This window comes from Oncorhynchus gorbuscha, linkage group LG10, assembly GCF_021184085.1.
Source record: "Oncorhynchus gorbuscha isolate QuinsamMale2020 ecotype Even-year linkage group LG10, OgorEven_v1.0, whole genome shotgun sequence".
Taxonomy (NCBI): Eukaryota; Metazoa; Chordata; class Actinopteri; order Salmoniformes; family Salmonidae; genus Oncorhynchus; species Oncorhynchus gorbuscha.
The window spans coordinates 80,494,204-80,513,736 of NC_060182.1; positions in this window are offsets into that span (position 1 = coordinate 80,494,204).

Genomic DNA, 19,533 nt, shown 5'->3' on the forward strand with positions numbered 1-19,533 from the left:
GAGTAACATAATCACAGTAGTTTGTTCGGAACAATTATCTGCAGACCCTTATCTACAAAGTGTCATGTTACTCATCAAAGTACTCTGCGGGTGAATAATGACCACAGGTCGCAACCCCTTGACCTGTCTGGATGACCTCTGAGAATCTGCGAGTCAATATGCCCTGTCCATGCTGCTGCCTCCTCTTCTCCCCGAGCCCTGCCTCACTCCACAGAGAGAAAGTTGACTCCACATCAGCCCTGTAATCACGTTAGTACTGTTTTTGTTCATTTGGATGATCTAAAACAACTAACAGGTGTTTGGAATCTCCAGCTTGTCTCAACATAATGAAGCATTCTGTCAACAAAAGCAGAGTTGTTATGTTGCTTCCAGCATGCTGGGGATATGCTCAAATGAAACAACTCATTTTCTTGATAACATACTGTAATCATGCTGTTCCTCTACCCTGCACTGCGCTGCTCTGGATGACTGGAGAAAAAGCCTATTCATTCATTCTCCAGCAGTTCTCATGTAAAGAGAAAGAGGGCCCTCCTTCCAGGGCTAAGCTGCTATTAATCATTATACACATAGAGGAAAGAAGTGAACAATCATCAGGCTCGCCTGGGAAGAATGAAATTATTGTGATTATTTATTTATTATGCTCACGCCTCTGCATGTTTTTGTGTGGGGGATGCAGTCCACTTTTGACTGGTGCAGTGCTCCCTGATCAAATGCTATTTAGTAATGATCAACGCTGCGGAGCAGTAAACACCATTTGACTTAATTCAAGGTTGGTCCAAAAATAATATTGTGGCTATTTATTTGCCATGTAATTACCATCCGTATAATAGCATTTATAAAACTAAGAGTGGGCTGGTACACACTCTTAGTTTCAGAACACTTAGAAATTATTTAATCAACATTTTTTCGTTTAGCCTTTTTGTATTACTACTTTTTAGCTAAGTGAAAATTAAATTATCCGAATAGGACAAATATAATGCACCATAACATCAATGATTTATTTAATTACTAATAAAAAGTTTGATTTTCTATAATTATAAGTTACCAGCACTTTCCACTGATCTAAGCTTTGCAACTGTGAATCATCTTCAATAGATTGATGGAGTAGAGAGAGTTGGTTATCTCACCCTTCCATTTATCTTTCTGTCCCCTAGTCTGTCTCCCAGCCTATCCCCCAGTCTGTCCCCTCGTCCCTTTCATGCCCAGTCTTCTGTTCCACAGTCCTACTGATGTCCAAGGGAAGTTCACATGGAATCAGCACAAACCATCCCAGTCTCAAGAGCTTCATGCCTGCCTCTTCACCTCCTTCAGGGTGTAGTTTAGAGAGAGAACAATAAATCTGTGGGTACTTAGTATCTCCCTTGTCTTGCTCTTTGTCCTGCACCTGTGGAGAATGGCCCTTGTGAACCAGTGGTGGAACAAGAGTCAGGTCAACGGTCAAAGGTCAGGGCACTGTCAAGAGGATGTTGTCTCTCAGAATAGAGAGTCACATATCATTCATCTAAAGTGACAGCCATCTGTCAATCAAGGAATTAGTTGTCCACTTAATGCAGCATTGTCACAGTAAGATACACTTCTATGTACCTGAAATATGCTACATGAGCTCGACCATGGTTCATGTAACATGAAAACAGCAATTGTCTTGTAACTTGATTTCATTATTTATTACAGTTTTTTACAATCACTTTGGCACTAATTTCTTGTGGTCATTTTTCTAAACTCTAGACACAAAACTCAACGGTCATCACTTGTAACACAGGCGTCCAATGTTCAAAACATTGCATTGTGCATTCATATCTTTAAAGAAACATTGGACTTGCAGAATCATTGGTTCGTACAATCATTAAATATTGTAGTAGAAAATATGTGATACATGTTCGTTATGCCACTACACGTAAATACATCACTGTAAAAGGACCAGTAGAGAGAATACTACAGCCACAGTGGAATCTTTGAACAAAATATGAAATGTATTGATGAAATACAATAAAATCACAACATAGGTTTCTTTGAATCAAAGCAAAAATAATTAGCTACAAAAAAAATAAAAAACTACAGTAAAACGTCAACTGCAGTGTTCCTCACCTGGCTTACTGTAAAACATCAACTGCAGTGTTCCTCACCTGGCTTACTGTAAAACATCAACTGCAGTGTTCCTCACCTGGCTTACTGTAAAACATCAACTGCAGTGTTCCTCACCTGGCTTACTGTAAAACATCAACTGCAGTGTTCCTCACCTGGCTTACTGTAAAACATCACTGCAGTGTTCCTCACCTGGCTTACTGTAAAACATCAACTGCAGTGTTCCTCACCTGGCTTACTGTAAAACATCAACTGCAGTGTTCCTCACCTGGCTTACTGTAAAACATCAACCGCAGTGTTCCTCACCTGGCTTACTGTAAAACATCAACTGCAGTGTTCCTCACCTGGCTTACTGTAAAACGTCAACTGCAGTGTTCCTCACCTGGCTTAATGTAAAACATCAACTGCAGTGTTCCTCACCTGGCTTACTGTAAAACATCAACTGCAGTGTTCCTCACCTGGCTTACTGTAAAACATCAACTGCAGTGTTCCTCACCTGGCTTACTGTAAAACATCAACTGCAGTGTTCCTCGCCTGGCTTACTGTAAAACATCAACTGCAGTGTTTCTCACCTGGCTTACTGTAAAACATCAACTGCAGTGTTCCTCACCTGGCTTACTGTAAAACATCAACTGCAGTGTTCCTCACCTGGCTTACTGTAAAACATCACTGCAGTGTTCCTCACCTGGCTTACTGTAAAACATCAACTGCAGTGTTCCTCACCTGGCTTACTGTAAAACATCAACTGCAGTGTTCCTCACCTGGCTTACTGTAAAACATCAACTGCAGTGTTCCTCACCTGGCTTACTGTAAAACATCAACTGCACTGCAGTGTTTCACCTGGCTTAATGTAAAACATCAACTGCAGTGTTCCTCACCTGGCTTACTGTAAAACATCAACTGCAGTGTTCCTCACCTGGCTTACTGTAAAAAGCTAAACAAAGGATTGATTACTGTACTTCTATATTTCCCTCAACCCTGTCTTGTGGATTTGGCCATATGTTCTCATCCACATCACAATGGATGTTTTCGTTAGCCAAACATCTTGGGAAGAATCTTTGGGCATTGCAAATCCAGGCCTGACACTGGTCTGCCGTGATGTCATTGCATGCGTCATCCATGGCCTGGAGAAGGGTGCCTTGTTCGTGAGGCGCCTATCATATACCTTCCACCTCCAAGTAGAGAAAAATTCCTCAATCGGGTTAAGCAAAGGAGTATATGGGGGTAAGTACAGGATGGTAAATTGTGGTTGGGCCTGAAACCATGCTTGCACCATTTGAGCATGGTGGAACCTGACATTATCCCACACAATGACATAGGTCTTGTCATCAGCTCTACAAACCTGATTTAGCTCATCAAGGAAGGTTACATTCGAACAGCGAATCATGTGGCTGCCTGCAACTCAATATATAGAGTATATAGAGTATAGAGCTTTAGATGTTGTTTGATCAAACATTTGAACAGGGAAGATGAGTAATCTAAGCAACTTTGGCCCTGGTATCATTGTTGATGCCACACATGGTGATTCCAGCATCCCAGAAACAGCTGCCTTCCTGGGATTTTTATGAACTACAGTCTCTAGAGTTTACAGAGAATGGTGTGATAAACAAAACACATTCAGTGAGCGGTAGTTCTGTGGGCAAAAACACCTTGTTAATGAGAGAGGTCAGAGTAGAATTTCCAGACTCATTCAAGCTAACAGAAAGGCCACAAATGCTCAAATAACAGCTGTTTAAAACAGTGGTGTGCAGAAGGGCATCTCTTAATGTACCACACCGTGAATAATTCAGGCTGTTCTGGAGGCAAAAGGGGGTCCTGCCCAGTACTAGATAGGTGTACCTAATAAAGTCAAATCTGAAAACATGGTCTGGAAAAGTGGTACATGTGACCATAGAAACAGTGTCTAATAAAGAATGATGATGAAATATTACATCCATAGATAGTGAAGCCCAATTGGTTCATGTTCCACGGTAATTGATGTCAATGGATCTTGTTATCCTGAAACTTTCATGATCTAAACATGGAATATTGTTTGTCAGTTTCCATAAAACTATGCATTAAGAGTAATGCAACAGTTACTTATCATTTTGAGCAGTTGTATCAATTGATAGTTAGATCATTGTAATGAAACGAATAGACAGTCATCTCAGATGTAATGTGTGAATTGCATTTTGAAATGGAAGTACTTTGATGTTATGTTGTGTCATTTTGAACAGGTGATTTTAGTTCAATGAACAAATGATCTTAGCTTTCTGTGTATTGTATCCAAGCAATTGGAAAAAGTTTGCATTTTGATCATTGATTGTGAGTTTTGTGTCTAGAGTTTTGAAAAATGACATCAAGGTTCAGAAATTAGTGCAAACCTATGTTGTGATTTCATCAATACATTTCATATTTTGTTCAATGATTCCACTGTGTCTGTAGTATTCTCTCTACAAGTCCTTTTACAGTGATGTATTTATGTGTAGTAGCATAATGAAACATGTTTCACATATGTTCTACAACAATATTTAATGATTGTACAAACACCTACACAGTGAAACTATCAGTATCTTGTGTGTGGGTGATCTAAATGATAATTGAGTTATTTGAAAAAAAAATATTCTGCAAGTGCATGGTTTCTTTAAAGATATGAATGCACAATGCAATGTTTTGAACATTGGACAGCCTGTGTTACAAGTGATGACCGTTGAGTTTTGTGTCCAGAGTTTTGAAAAATGACCACAAGGTTCTTAGTGCCAAAGTAATTGTAAAAAAACGTTAAAATCCCCTGTTGAGTGCAGTGCAGGCGTGTGGCAGCACGGCAGAGAGTCAGAGGGACCGTGGGAAAGCATCTGACTTGTCCCCTCCCATCAGGCAGGCAGTGTGACTGTGACAGACAGGGGTTGAGGCTCACTGAGTGTGTGTGTGTGCGTGTGTGTGCGAGCCAGCAGGCGAGTGAGACAAGTCAGGTAGACAGGAGAAGACAGATCAGCAGCTGGGCGTTCCTCCCTCCCTCTCCTCCTGTATTTGCTCAGGTGGCATACTGGTGTCAGGTATAACCTTCACAATGCACCATGTTTGGAAACAAACACGACTCTCCAGCTTCTAAAATGAACTCTCATTCAAAAGTGTTAGGGAACTACCTCTGGCTGGGTGAGTCAATACTTTGAAGTGACCATACCAAAAATAACCTATCATACTAATTTCTATGTCCTGGACTTACAGTTGAAGTCAGAAGTTTACACCTTAGCCAAATACATTTAAACTCAATTTTTCACAATTCCTGACATTTAATCCAAGCAAAATTCCCTGTCTTCGGTCAGTTAGGATCACCACGTTATTATAAGAATGTGAAATGTCAGAATAATAGTAGAGAGAATTATTTATTTCAGCTTTTATTTCTTTCATCACATTCCCAGTGGGTCAGAAATTTACATACACTCAATTAGTATTTGGTAGCATTGCCTTTAAATTTGTTTAACTTGAGTCAAACGTTTCAGGTAGCCTTCCACAACAAGTTGGGTGAATTTTGGCACATTCCTCCTGACAGAGCTGGTGTAACTGAGTCTGTTTTGTAGGCCTTCTTCCTCGCACATGCTTTTTCAGTTCTGCCCACAAATGCTCTATATGATTAAGGGCTTTGTGATGGCCACTTGACTTGGTTGTCCTTAAGCCATTTTGACACAACTTTGGAATTATGCTTGGGGTCATTGTCCATTTGGAATACCCAAAACCCCTTTTCCCTCCAAACTTAACGATGGTCATTATGAGCAAACAGTTCTATTTTTGTTTCGTCAGACCAGAGGACATTTCTCCAAAGGGTACGATCTTAGTCCCCATGTGCAGTTGCAAACTGTAGTCAGTTTTTTTTATGGCGGTTTGGAGCAGTGGCTTCTTCCTTGCTGAGCGGCCTTTCAGGTTATATCGATATAGGACTCGTTTTACTGTGGATATACATACTTATGTACCGGTCTCCTCCAGCATCTTCACAAGGTATTTTTGCTGTTGTTCTGGGATTGATTTGTACTTTTCGCACCAAAGTACATTCATCTCTAGGAGACAGAACGCGTTATTCATAGTTGCGTACTATTGTTTGTACAGATGAACGTGGTACCTTTAGGTGTTTGGAAATTGCTCCCAAGGATGAACCAGAGTTGTGGAGGCCTACACTTTTTTTCTGAGGTCTTGGCTGATTTCTTTTGATTTTCCCATGAAGTCAAAGAGGCACTGCGTTTGAAGGTAAGTCTTGAAATACAACCACAAGTACACCTCCCGTTGACTCAAATGATGTCAATTAGCTTATCAAAAACTTCTAAAGCCATGACATCATTTTCTGGAATTTTCCAAGCTGTTTAAAGGCACAGTCAACTTAGTGTATGTAAACTTCTGACCCACTGGAATTGTGATACAGTGAATTAGATGTGAAATAATCTGTCTGTAAACAGTTGTTGGTAAATTTACTTGTGTCATGCACAAAGTAGATGTCCTAACCAACTTGCCAAAACGATAGTTTGCTAATAAGAAATTTGTGGAGTGGTTGAAAAACGAGTTTTAATGACTCCAACCTAAGTGTATGTAAACCTCCGACTTCAACTGTATGTTTACCCTGTTACGTCTTGTCTTGTCTCTAGAATAATGACTGTTTAGTTTTTTCCAGACTTTCTATCTCACATTGGATTGAGAGTCTAAATAATTAAATGATTCATCTTCCTTTGCTGATGTGTGTGTTTTTATCAATTGCTCCTCAATTAAGAACTATTTCTGATCTCATCTCAATATGAAATGGTGATCAAAACAGGCACCTGTGTAATTATTATTGACGGCACCCATCGGCTGAATTAACATTTGCTGTGTCTGGAAATCAGAGAGGGAATTACTGTGATGTGTGATAATAACATGCAGATGTGTTTTCCTTCCATGTAGTCAGTAATCAGAGCATAGAGAACACGGCTCAATGGTGCACACACACGTACACACATATATACATACACATACCTGCACACACACACACACACACACACACACACACACACACACACACACACACACACACACACACACACACACACACACACACACACACACACACACACACACACACACACACACACACACACACACACACACACACACACACACACACACACACACACAATCAAAACAAGCAAATAAAAAATTTAAAGGAAATAGGTAATACTGCATGTTCATGACTGAAACCATCATAATGCAAGGAGAGTGATAATGTGTTCCATCATGTCACACTGAAACCGTCAACATACGAGGAGAATGATAATGTGTTCCATCATGTCACACTGAAACCGTCAACATACGAGGAGAATGATAATGTGTTCCATCATGTCACACTGAAACCGTCAACATACGAGGAGAATGATAATGTGTTCCATCATGTCACACTGAAACCGTCAACATACGAGGAGAATGATAATGTATTCCATCATACGAGGAGAGTGATAATGTGTTCCATCATGTCACACTGAAACCGTCAACATATGAGGAGAATGATAATGTATTCCATCATACGAGGAGAGTGATAATGTGTTCCATCATGTCACACTGAAACCGTCAACATATGAGGAGAATGATAATGTATTCCATCATACGAGGAGAGTGATAATGTGTTCCATCATGTCACACTGAAACCGTCAACATACGAGGAGAATGATAATGTATTCCATCATACGAGGAGAGTGATAATGTGTTCCATCATGTCACACTGAAACCGTCAACATACGAGGAGAATGATAATGTATTCCATCATACGAGGAGAGTGATAATGTGTTCCATCATGTCACACTGAAACCGTCAACATATGAGGAGAATGATAATGTATTCCATCATACGAGGAGAGTGATAATGTGTTCCATCATGTCACACTGAAACCGTCAACATACGAGGAGAGTGATAATGTGTTCCATCATGTCACATTGCTGTCTGCTTTTAATTGATTTTGCCCCAAATGGTTGTCGCCCAAATGGCACACTATTCTTGATTTAGTGCACTACTGTTGACCAGGTCCCTCATCTTCCGAGGAACAAAAATATAAATTAGCCAACAGGTGAAGCAGGTCAGAAAGTTTGAAATATTTCCAACCATCACACGACAAATACAAGTGTAATACAAGACGTGTATTTTATCTGATACAATATTATTTTTTATCTGATTCTATTATAGTATTTTGTTTTGTTGCATTGAGTACTGCTAGTCATCTGCAAAAGAGTGGGACCCTAATTGGGAGAGTGTGGTCTAGTACACCCACTCTACCACCAATATCCGTCACCTCTAATTGCAGTTCATGAGGGAATATGTCGGGGGGAGATCAAGCAAACTTTTGCCTCACCATTATTTCATTTTCCCTCCGCATTTCCACTATGTGATTCCATGTTGCTTGACAGCAAATGGAAGGAGGGGTGGGAGGTGGTGGGGGGCTTGGAGGGCTGTGACACCTGCAGTTCGTCTGAAAGCCATGTTGTTTCAGTGCACTGCGGAGCCTGCTGCAGTACATTGTGTTCAGGGGGAGAAAGGATCAGACCCCCTTTACCTGACCAGCTGAGGCATTTGGGCCGCACAGGGACCCTTCTAACAGATTGGTAATGAGCCCCCTGGTTGTATCTGAGGTTTGCTAAGGCATTGCAGATCGTCCCCCCCACCCCCCAACCTCCCTCCCCTCTCCACACCTCCAGGGAGACTGTGGTCGAGGATAATGAGAGGGCTATGTGTCCATGATTCACAGAGACCATCCGTGCGGATTAGTTTTCTCACCATGTACACAATGTCAATGTGGATTCCCAGGGTTAGGAAGAACACAGCCAGATTGGCCTGGTTCAGCCCTGGGGGTAGAAGGCCCGTTCCCAGAGTAGAAAAAACACCTCTCAGTGGGCCCATGTAGTTTGATGGTAAACCATACATACCTGTTGGCCCCCCAGAAATGGATTCGACAGATTCCTTGGAACACAAACACAAATACTACCTGCTAGATTAGCACATGAGACAGAACAATGGCCTCACCTTGCAAGCATTCACTATCAAGTTAATTTAAATGGATGGTGAGATAGAGTCAAGTGCAGTAAGTCAACGTCCCGTTAAGACATCGTCCGTGTGTCTTGAAGTATTAGCAACAATGCCAGTGTCACTGTAGTGTTCATCACTCTTTTCTCACTAGCTTCTCCCTCTGATTTTCTCTATTGGTGCCAGCAAGAAAAAAATGCAAAGGGCCTGAGGGACAAAGGAATGTGTAGGATTCGTAACAAACTCTCTCAATATGCTCCTTAGAACAATATGTTTAGGGTTTGGATTTTGTAAACAGAGACATGTCTTATCAAGAAGAATGGTTGTGCCAGTAATGGCCTCTGTACTCGGGCTATTAGAGTTACTCCTACAGCGGTTCGGCTGTTAATTGTCATTATGTTTGACATGAATTGGACTCTCTCACAATCCATCAATTATATCCACTTTGTACTTTGATAGATTACATGATTAACTTACACAGAAGTGAATTCATTTCTACACTCGTCCGTTATCATTATGGAAGTGGTGGAAATAGACAACGCTGTGTACGGCAGCATTTTAAATCTATGGTTACAATGACTTTGTATTAACCTTAAAAATCTTCAGGTAATCACACATATGCAGAGAAAAGCAATGAGACATCTATTTGTATTGTGTGTTGTTGAGAGCGATCCCTGTCACTACAAAAATCTAAGTGATAGATATTCAGTTGTTAGAAGTCTGAAAATGTCTCAGATTTAGTAAAGGCACTTATGTGTGTGCGCAATCCATGAGTATCCACAGTAGCAACTTTCTGCATCCCTTTTTAAAATCTGTATAGGTACGATATCTTATGCATAAATACAATATTCTCACGGCATCATTCCATTCCACCTTTTATTCGAAAATTCATTAAAATCCCCATTGCAGTTTTTACATACTTCAGATACTTGCAATGTGATTGCAATGGTGGTTTTGTCGCTCGTTGTGACACTAATTTGGTGAATATGTAATAATTTACCAATCTCCCTCAAGTAGGAAATGGACTCTTTGATTAGCACTGATTTGCACAGAAAGCACAGACAAAGGGCCAGTGTAATATTATGATGTTCAGACTACATACTCCAATTATTTAATAGCCCCTTACAAGAATGAGAGATTGTGTTACCACTCTCCTCTCACAGTACAACTTTGGACCACATACAATACCTGTTAAGATCACAACAATAGAAACAATAATAAACCTAGCTTACAAGACTCTGCACTACATTCTTCCAACCTGCTCTGCTCTCGATGTTTTTGCATAGCTGAACTGGAATAGGCTGGCCTGCCCTAGGCACAATAATAATCATCTTAATACAGCAGCTACTAAGCCGAAATAGAGTAGGGTAGGCCTAGGCTAGTTTCCCACTGCATGGCAAGGAGTTGTGGTATCCCAGAACTACTTGCTAAGCCCCAAGGTCAAGATTATAATCAGGTTATAAGGCAGAGAATCAGTCAGCTCCCAGATAACTCTCTCCCTCTCTCTTTCTTTATCCCCCCCCTTTCTCTCCCTCTCTCTTTCCCCTCTCTCTCTCTACTCCCCCTTTCTCTCCTCTCTCTCTTTACCCCCACTCTTTCTCTTCTCTCTCTACTCCACCCTCTCTCTCCCACCTTTCTCTCTCTACCTCTTTTTCTCTCCTCTCTCTCTACCCGCCCCTTTTTTCTCTCTCTCTCTACCCATCCCCCTTTCTCTAATTTCTCTCTCTTTTTCTCACCTCTCTCTCCAGCCTCTCTCCTCAGGCTGAACTCATCGTGAGCCACCAGAGTGTTATTTATCTTCTCTAGCCAGGAAACCAGTCTCTTCAGATACCTCTGCTGGCTGTTGATTAATGCTGTTGGACTGCTGCTATAAACAACCATGACCAAGTCAACATGCCTGGGATCAGAATATTTGTAAACAGTCAGGCGTCTAGATGACATTGTCAGCAGCAGTGTCAGTTCACCTCTAGCTCAGTCAGCTGGGGAGAATATGGCTGCCGATATCTCCAAGGTAGACAAAATAGCTAGAATATTTTTTAAATGTTATGTTCAGGTCAAATATACTCATCATTCAATGATGCAGATGCAAAACCTGTAATAGCTGCAAAGATTTTATGTTAGGTAATGTTCACGAAGAGGTCAAATACAGAGTACTTGGATTCAAATATGCTGAGGCTAAACCGGCAATCAGGTGAACCATTCCTATTATCAGTACAGTATACAAATCACACTAATGGTGCTGTTGTTCCCATGGAAAGTCTGAAGTTATAAAAGTCATCCTACAGACCATCTCTTGCGACAGGAAAAACGTAACATGGCATAATGAGAATGTCGGAACGAAACTATCACACAAATATTTACAGACTAATAAACATCCACCACAAACCCATCTGAACAAACCCCAGGTTAGTTCATATCAAACTGTCCAGACTACAAGAGGGAGGTTGTCAAAGCAGTCGTTTGAAAAGGTGTTTGATATGTTGAAACATCAGGTAAAACCCTTCAGTCACAGAACCCAAACGCTTTTTCTATGCCATGTGACACGACTTAAAATGAAGAACACAGAGGCTTTCTTCATGTGACTGTCTAATTAGATTCCTCTAAGCAGGAGTAATGTCAGAAAGTGAAACTATTTGTGACGCTTGGTTGAAAAAGAATGTGTTTCATGTAAATAATCAGAGGACCATTACTTTGTGGCCAATTACATTGCCTTCAGGTCGTTTTATTTTTTTTAACTATTCTCCTGTCTGAAAATAAAATACAGAAGGTAATCCTGTACACAACAAGAATAGAATGACAAGTACATATTGTAACTCTAGCTTTAGCTCCCACCAGAGTAATGTCATGTCATGTCAGCCAATAAACTGAGAGTGATTTTGTGAGGCGCCCAATTTGGATTTTCAGCAGGACACCATGATGACAAAACAAACCTATTCTTTGAGGTGCCAATCTCTTTTCAGAAAACACAGTACGGCCAAAAGCATGAAGCTTAATGCAATAGTAGTCAGTAATTTGCAAACAAGTCCACTTTTCATATTTTTCTACAAAAACAAGTTCATGTTACCATGGTTTCTGTATACCCACAGGCAACATATAGAAAGAGATTGGATTGCATTTCTAAAAGTCTTCTTCACTCAACACAGTCTCCATGCTGCTGTAAGGACCTTAAATTGAAGTTGAAATTGAAGAAACTTGAAGTCGAAGGTAAGTTGAAATTGAAGTGAAGTTGAAGGTAAGTTGAAATTGAAGTTAACTTCAAGTTGAAGGTAAGTTAGTCTTACCTCAAGAAAGTACCCTCTACACAGTTTAAGATTCTAGACAGCACCTTTTTTAGGGGTGTATAAAACGTCATGAGAATGTTCTATTTCTGATTGAAGTCAAAGTAGCACTCTCTCAGTCAGCCCTACTGTGAGAAAAAATAATAACATTAAAAGACAGCATATAGAGAACAATTAGGTAACAATTTAGAACTCAATTTAGAACTTGCATGCCAAACGGGTATTTTATCCTGAGACGTTGTACCAAGGACACGCTAGAGAAACCAATCAAGGGACTTTATTATTTTTCCTTTAGTTCCTGTTCAAATTGGAGTTTTCCTGGGGTCTCTGTAATGGACAGTTATCCAATCTCCCTCACTCTGATTGAAATGATGATGCTCATATGAAAGTAACTCTCATTTCATGCCTTTAGAACATTGGTTTGTAATAGGGGCCCTTTATTAAAGCTCCGGACTAATGTTCTCTTTCCAACTTACAGTAGGGGCTTTTTTTTAAATGGTTACCAAGGTGACGTTAGACACAGCTTCAGCAAACAGGGATGATGTCACCGAGGTGAATAAGAAAGATAGCAAGGTGAATTTGACCGGGGGAAATTGCATGCCATTACTGTTAATATTTACTCATTAAAAGATCCAGGGAACTGGAGGGATGCTTGCGTAATTCCTAATTTGTCAAATCAACTGCTGAACATACCCTTCATTGTGACCCTGCCACTCATTGTGCTCTCTCTCTCTCTCTCTCTCTCTCTCTCTCTCTCTCTCTCTCTCTCTCTCTCTCTCAATCTCAATCTCTCTCTCTCTCTCTCTTTCTCTCTTAATGGACATTACAAGTGAGATGGAATTGAGTCCATTACATTATAGTCATTTTTCCCCATTGCTTTTTGTATAGAAACAACGACTTTGATGCCAGTGTTTTACTTGTCATCTAAATGATACCGTTGAAAGACTTTGGAAGAAGCTGGTTTAATATGTTACATCATTTTAGGAATTGCTATTGGGATTCTTAATTTTTGAGTCTATGCTGTACTTGACAGGCTCACTGTAAGATTAATGTACAGTGATAGAAAATAGAGATTAAATGATCTTTTCAATACTTGCTTTTATTGTGTCAACAATGTATAGTGTAAAATAAACAACAGTTAATGACAATCAATTTATTGAATCAAATCAACTATCTAGTACTCGTATTGACTACTTTTCTGGCGGAGGTCTTTTTCAGGGTTCCTTGGGGGTCAAAAACATATTTGCACTCCATCTTAAGTGTGAGACTCAGAGTTCCTACATCGTAAGGCAGCCAAACACCTGTCAAACTGGAGGGAAACTACCCTTCCACTTAAGACGAAAAACAGCTATTTTATACATCACCGAATTCTTAAATGGAATATTGCAAATACTATTTTCATTTAACCTTTGATTTATACAGATTATTCTCATTGAGATCAAATCTATTTTACAAGACAGACCTGTTCTAAGGTTATATTAATGTTCTGTGAAATGTGTATATAAGTTCTACTACTGTATGACATGTGTTTATAGACTCTAGTGTTTTTGATGAGATGTGTGACATGTGTATATAGACTCTACTACTGTATTTGATTAGATGTATGACATGTGTATATAGACTACTACTGTATTTGACGAGATGTATGAAATGTGTATATAGGCTCTCCTACTGTATTTGATGAGATGTATGAAATGTGTTTATACACTCTCCTACTGTATTTGACGAGATGTATGAAATGTGTATATAGGCTCTGCTACTGTATTTGATGAGATGTATGAAATGTGTTTATACACTCTACTACTGTATTTGACGAGATGTATGAAATGTGTATATAGGCTCTACTACTGTATTTGATGAGATGTATGAAATGTGTATATAGACTCTCCTACTGTATTTGACGAGATGTATGAAATGTGTATATAAGCTCTACTACTGTGTAACGTCGTTCGTCTGTTGTTTGAAGAGAGTCAGACCGAAATGCAGCGTGTAGGTTACTCATGACTTTTAATGAAGATAATGCGGTACATGAAATAACTGAAGAAGAAAACAACAAACAGAATGAAAACTAATTACAGCCTATCTGGTGACTAACACAGAGACAGGTACAATCACCCACGAAATACAACGCGCACTCAGGCTACCTAAATACGGTTCCCAATCCGAGACAACGAGAATCAGCTGACTCCAATTGGGAATCGCCTCAGGCAGCCAAGCCTAACTAGACACACCCCTAATAATACACAATCCCAATTAATACAAACCCCAATACGAAACACAACATATAAACCCATGTCACACCCTGGCCTACCCAAACATATAACAAAAACACAAGATACAATGACCAAGGTGTGACAGAACCCCCCCCTAAGGTGCGGACTCCGGGACGCACCTCAAGAGCATAGGGAGGGTCCGGGTGGGCGTCTGTCCATGGTGGCGGTTCTGGCTCGGGACGTGGACCCCACTCCATAAATGTCCTAGTTCCTCCCCTTCGCGTCCTAGGATAATCCACCTTCTCCGCCGACCATGGCCTAATAGTCCTCACCCTGATCCCCACATAACTGAGGGGCAGCTCGGGACCGAGGGGCAGCTCGGGACAGAGGGGCAGCTCGGGACAGAGGGGCAGCTCAGGACAGAGGGGCATCTCAGGACAGAGGGGCAGCTCAGGACAGAGGGGCAGCTCAGGACCGAAGTAGCCCGGTACTGAGGGAAAGCCCGGTACTGAGAGGCAGCCCAGTACAGAGAGGAAGCCTAGTACTGAGAGGCAGCCCAGTACAAAGAGGAAGCCTAGTACTGAGAGGAAGCCTAGTACTGAGAGGAAGCTCAGTACTGAGAGGAAGCTCAGGCAGGTAGTAGGCTGCGTTAAATCCTGGCTGGCTGGTGGAACTGGATGATTCAGGTTTTCTGGCCGATCAAGAAGATCTTGGCAGACTGGCACTTCTGGCGGATCCTGGCAGACTGGTGACGCTGAGCCGACAGGCGGCGCTGGGCAGACTGGGAGCACTGGCGGCGCTGGACAGACAGGAGACTCCGGCAGCGCAGGAGAGGAGAAAGGCTCTGGCTGCGCTGAACAGGCGGGAGACTCCAACAGCGCAGGAGAGGAGAAAAGCTCTGGCTGCGCTAAACAGGCGAGGCACACTGGACGCGCTGGGCCGACTGGGAGCACTGGTGGCGCTGGACAGACAGGAGACTCCGGCAGCACAGGAGAGGAGAAAGGCTCTGGCTGCGCTAAACAGGCGGGAGACTCCGATAGCGCAGGAGGGGAGAAAAGCACTGGCTGCGCTGAACAGGCGAGACGCACTGGAGGCCTGGTGCGTGGTGCTGGAACTGGTGGTACTGGCGCGAGGACACGCACAGGAAGCCTGGTGCGGGGAGCTGCTACCGGAGGACTGGTATGTAGAGGTGGCTCTGGATAGACCGGACCGTGCAGGCGCACTGGAGCTCTTGAGCACCGAGCATGCCCAAGCTTACCTGGCTCGATGCCCACTCTAGCCCGGCCAATAGGAAGAGCTGGTATGTGTCGCAGCTGGCTCTGCACCCGCACTGGAAACACCGTGCGCTCCATAGCATAACACGGTGCCTGCCCGGTCTCTCTAGCCCAACGGTGAGCACAGGGAGTATGCTCAGGTCTCCTACCTGGCATAACTATTCTCCCCTCTAGCCTCCCTCCAATAATTTTTTTGGGGTGACTTTCCGGTTTCCAACCGCGTCGCCGTGCTGCTTCCTCATACCCGCGCCTCTCCGCTTTAGCTGCTTCTATTTCCTCCTTGGGACGGCGATATTCTCCCGGCTGCGCCCAGGGTCCTTTACCGTCTAATTCCTCCTCCCATGTCCAAATCTCCAAATGATGCAGTCTCTCCCATTGCAACTGCTCTTCACGATTAACAGGGAGAGTAGGCTCAGGTCTGACTCCTGACTCAGCCACTCTCTCTCTGCGCTTTCCCGTTACCTTCGGTTTTCGCTCTGTATAACCATGCTTTCCTTTTCGATTCCATACGTGTATAGCCCTCTTTGCATTGCTGTAGGGAATCCCAGGCGGGCTCCTGCACTCGCTCTGGGTCGGCCGCCCACCTGTCGATTTCTTCCCACGTAGTATACTCCTTGCTTCTGCTGTCCATAACGTCCTCCTCCAGATCCTGCCAGTTCACACGCTGCTCTGTCTGTGAATGGTGGTGAGTGATTCTGTAACGTCGTTCTTCTGTTGTTTGAAGAGAGTCAGACCGAAATGCAGCGTGTAGGTTACTCATGACTTTTAATGAAGATAATGCGGTACATGAAATAACTGAAGAAGAAAACAACAAACAGAACTAAAACTAATTACAGCCTATCTGGTGACTAACACAGAGACAGGTACAATCACCCACGAAATACAACGCGCACTCAGGCTACCTAAATACGGTTCCCAATCCGAGACAACGAGAATCAGCTGACTCCAATTGGGAATCGCCTCAGGCAGCCAAGCCTAACTAGACACACCCCTAATAATACACAATTCCAATTAATACAAACCCCAATACGAAACACAACATATAAACCCATGTCACACCCTGGCCTACCCAAACATATAACAAATAACACAAGATACAATGACCAAGGCGTGACATACTGTATTTGATGAGATGTATGAAATGTGTATATAGGCCCTACTACTGTATTTGATGAGACGTATGAAATATGTTTATTGACTCTACTACTGTATTTGATGAGATGTATGAAATGTGTATATAGGCTCTCCTACTGTATTCGATGAGATGTATGAAATGTGTATATAGGCTCTATTACTGTATTTGATGAGATGTGTGAAATGTGTATATAGACTCTACTACTGTATTTGATGAGATGTATGGAATGTGTTTATAGACTACTACTGTATTTGATGAGATGTGTGAAATGTGTTTATAGACTACTACTGTATTTGATGAGATGTGTGAAATGTGTTTATAGACTACTACTGTATTTGATGAGACGTATGAAATGTGTTTATTGACTCTACTACTGTATTTGATGAGATGTATGAAATGTGTATATAGGCTCTCCTACTGTATTCGATGAGATGTATGAAATGTGTATATAGGCTCTATTACTGTATTTGATGAGATGTGTGAAATGTGTATATAGACTCTACTACTGTATTTGATAAGATGTATGGAATGTGTTTATAGACTACTACTGTATTTGATGAGATGTGTGAAATGTGTTTATAGACTACTACTGTATTTGATGAGATGTGTGAAATGTGTTTATAGACTCTACTACTGTATTTGATGAGATGTATGAAATGTGTATATAGGCTCTCCTACTGTATTTGATGAGATGTATGAAATGTGTATATAGGCTCTACTACTGTATTTGATGAGATGTATGAAATGTGTATATAGGCTCTACTACTGTATTTGATGAGATGTATGAAATGTGTATATAGGCTCTCCTACTGTATTTGATGAGATGTATGAAATGTGTATATAGGCTCTACTACTGTATTTGATGAGATGTATGAAATGTGTATATAGGCTCTACTACTGTATTTGATGAGATGTATGAAATGTGTATATAGGCTCTACTACTGTATTTGATGAGATGTATGAAATGTGTATATAGGCTCTACTACTGTATTTGATGAGATGTATGAAATGTGTATATAGGCTCTACTACTGTATTTGATGAGATGTATGAAATGTGTATATAGGCTCTACTACTGTATTTAATGAGTGGACTCTCATGATATTTCTACAGCTTTTTCCCTCCAGACAGAATCACCCAGGTCCATCATTATTCTACTGTCTGTACCTGACCTACATTCCCACCAACTGGCACACAGACTTGAGAATTCATATGAATAAAATAGCTCCATGACATAGTCACTGACTGACTGAGCGGGAGATAGAATGGGTGACTGACAGACCTAAAAGGCACCTCAGTGACACGAAGAAAGCTGCTCAGAGTGTATGTATGCAGCCTAACAGGCCCAGCCCAGTTAGAGATGGGAGGACCAACATTTATGTTCCTCTTAATTGCCGATGAGAAGAAGAACATGCTTGGGGGAAGAAGCAGGATCAACAGACAGCACTGAGGGCAGATTCAGGCAGACCCGTGCGAAGTAGTGGACCACTAACATTGGCATGCTGTGTCTGTGCAGAGCCAGAAAGGAAGGTTTGTTTAATCCCTAAACCCTCCTCCCTCTGCCAAACCCGTAATCCCACTAATCTCCACCACATTGCCCAAGAACACACAGAGACTCAAAAAATCCCCATACAGCTAGTCATCCAATCCCTGCCTCCCTCAATCCCAGCAGAGTGCAACCACTCGCTTGGTCAGTATTGCATCCCTGGCAGCTAAACACAAACACACAGGGAATTTGCAGTGTTGGTGGTGTAACTGCACAGTTTGTTGTATTGGTGGTGGACGGTGGTGGTGGGGCCAAATAAGGGAAATGTTACCCTGCTCGACCACTTCCGCTCCTGGCCCCTTGCGTGCGAGGCAGGGTGTGCTAATTGATGCCAACTATTGAATTGTAGACACAGAGGGGCTTCTCGCTCGCCGGATGGCTCTGCTCTGGCTGCCGGAGAGAGAGAAGTGGTGACCCAGAATAACTTCATCTAACCACTACTAGGAGAGTATGGTGGAATAATCAGGGCTATTTCGCTCTCTCGCTCTTTTCTAGTCAGACACACTTTGCAACAGAGTGAACGTTGAGCGATCAGCACGGAAATTCTCTCTGAGCCTCTTAACTACTCTGTTGGCCAAACAGCTAGCACTACCATAATAAACACAAGTATATGAGCAAAAACAGGCCTGGTGTGAAATAATCCCAGGAAAACAGACTTTGAGGGAGAGGGGAGAGAGAGCCTGTGAACCTGAATCTGTCTCTCGATTAATTGACATACAAATAGCTTATTGACTTTCCAGATTCTCTCTCTCTGACTAGAGGCAACAGCGCTCATTGGATAGAGACAACAGCACATTTGTGCTAAATAAGTTCCCATGATGCTCTCTGGCACAGTGCGGTGCAGTGCAGCGAGGTTGATTCCCCACCACTAGCTCCCTGACATTTCCATGAGCCATGCACTTGAAATGTTGCACAGTAATTGATGTTGAGCCTAACATGTGTTCAGACTCCACTACAAATTAGAAGGGAAAAGGTTATCATAATATTTAGCTAGCCCAA